The 2,500-nt window shown below is 55.1% G+C and overlaps 1 pseudogene; it reads left to right on the plus strand.

Moving 5' to 3' along the window:
- The window catches only part of LOC143220209 (large subunit ribosomal RNA), a 7,450-nt pseudogene that overhangs the window by 1,616 nt on the left and 3,334 nt on the right, over positions 1-2,500 (plus strand).

A 2,500-nucleotide genomic window follows, 5' to 3' on the forward strand; every position in this document is an offset into this window, starting at 1 on the left:
ACTAGCCCTGAAAATGGATGGCGCTGAAGCGTCGCGCCTATACTCCGCCGTCAGCGGCAAGTGGGAATTGACGTGTTTGCGTCCCTCATGAAGCCCTGACGAGTAGGAGGGTCGCGGCGGTGTGCGCAGAAGGGTCTGGGCGTGAGCCTGCCTGGAGCCGCCGTCGGTGCAGATCTTGGTGGTAGTAGCAAATACTCCAGCGAGGCCCTGGAGGACTGACGTGGAGAAGGGTTTCGTGTGAACAGCCGTTGCACACGAGTCAGTCGATCCTAAGCCCTAAGAGAAATCCTATGAAGATGAGGTGTCCTAAAATTCATACAAATGTAAAAATGCTTCATATCAATGAACGAAAAACGTAACACACCCATTGGGCGAAAGGGAATCCGGTTCCTATTCCGGAACCCGGCAGCGGAACCGCATACCATTCGGGCCCTCGTAAGAGTGTTCGTCGGGGTAACCCAAAATGACCTGGAGACGCCGTCGGGAGATCCAGGAAGAGTTTTCTTTTCTGTATAAGCGTTCGAGTTCCCTGGAAACCTCTAGCAGGGAGATAGGGTTTGGAACGCGAAGAGCACCGCAGTTGCGGCGGTGTCTGGATCTTCCCCTCGGACCTTGAAAATCCAGGAGAGGGCCACGTGGAGGTGTCGCGCCGGTTCGTACCCATATCCGCAGCAGGTCTCCAAGGTAAAGAGCCTCTAGTCGATAGATTAATGTAGGTAAGGGAAGTCGGCAAATTGGATCCGTAACTTCGGAATAAGGATTGGCTCTGAGGAGCGGGGCGTGTCGGGCTTGGTCGGGAAGCGGGTTAGGCTGACGTGCCGGGCCTGGGCGAGCTGATGGGTCGTGGCCTCGTGCTGCGTACTCAGAATCCGAGCTCGGTCCCGTGCCTTGGCCTCCCGCGGATCTTCCTTGCTGCGAGGCTTCCGTTGGCGGCATAGCCGTCTCGGTCGTTCTCTTCGGCCGCCATTCAACGCTCAGCTCAGAACTGGCACGGACTAGGGGAATCCGACTGTCTAATTAAAACAAAGCATTGCGATGGCCCCCACGGGTGTTGACGCAATGTGATTTCTGCCCAGTGCTCTGAATGTCAACGTGAAGAAATTCAAAAAAGCGCGGGTAAACGGCGGGAGTAACTATGACTCTCTTAGGTGGCCAAATGCCCCGTCATCTTAATAGTGACGAACATGACTGACCGTCTGATGGAGCTGTGGTTAAAGTACGTAGCTACCTCCTCGGTGGTCCCGTCGGTAACTCTCCCCTCTGGGGAGAGGCCAAAAGCTACCTCTGCGGCACACGATCTTGCGGGCTGCCACCCCGCTCGATCGTTATCTTGTCGGCCCAAATGTTAACAAAGATGCCTCGGATGACCGGATTGATTTACATGCCGGCGGGCCCTCAGGTCCGTCCGGCCCGACAAATGCCGAGGAGCTTAAACCTATTGCCTTATTTCAATGTCGAATGCCTGAGTGCGGTCGGATCTTTAAGACCAAGACCGGTAGAGGTGTGCACGAGCAACGATCCCACAAAAGTTGGTATGATGCACACACAGTTGATAACATCGAACGCAAGAAAGCACCTTGGAGTGCTGAAGAGTCGGCGCTCCTGGCACGGCAGGAAGCCCGACTCACGCTTGATGGCGTAAGATTCTTAAACCAGTCGCTGTTGCCTTTGTTCCCTCACCGGACAATTGAATCGATTAAAGGCCAGCGAAGATACAAAACCCATAAACAAAGAGTTCAAGCTTACATCAATGAACTCAGGGAGAGTGCGCCGCCCACTCTGCCCGATGAACGTCACGACCACCTTGACGCCCACAAGGTTTTGTTATCTTCGATACGTGATCATATCGAACGCCTGCCACCCCTGAGTGGGACTGCGTTTCACGCGGAACTGCTCGGGCGGATTTGCGATCATGTCTCTACATGGAGCACAAGCACGATCTCCGAAGAGCTGGAGATCTATCTGTTGAAGGTCTTTCCACCAACATCCGTGGAAAGGAAGCCTGCCAATCACAATGTGCCGGACAGGACACTATCCAAGCGGAAGGCGAGGCGCGTCGAGTACGCCCGAACCCAACGCGCATGGAAGAAGTGTCCGACGAAATGTCTAAGGGTCATTCTCAACAGCAAGAGCGAAGGCACACCACCTGCCCAGCTCGAGATGACCCGGTTCTGGCAAACCGTGATGACGGAGGAGAGGACTGGGTCTCCTCCCATCGAACCGGCCCGTCAAGCGATGGACGACTTATGGGCCCCGGTCACGGCTGAAGAAGTCAAAGCCTCCGCTCCGGAGCTTTCGACTTGTCCAGGCCCAGACGGTCTCACTCCTCGACAGCTTAGAGCAGTCCCGGTTCCCATCTTGGTCAGGTTATTTAATCTGTTCCTGATGACCGGAAGACTGCCTAAGCACCTACTTAGGGCCAGGACAATCCTGATCCCAAAGAAGGACGAGGCAGTGAGGCCCGAAGACTATCGGCCCATAACGGTACCGTCCATCTTGA

The sequence above is a fragment of the Lasioglossum baleicum genome, unplaced genomic scaffold, assembly GCF_051020765.1.
Source record: "Lasioglossum baleicum unplaced genomic scaffold, iyLasBale1 scaffold0376, whole genome shotgun sequence".
Lineage (NCBI taxonomy): Eukaryota > Metazoa > Arthropoda > Insecta > Hymenoptera > Halictidae > Lasioglossum > Lasioglossum baleicum.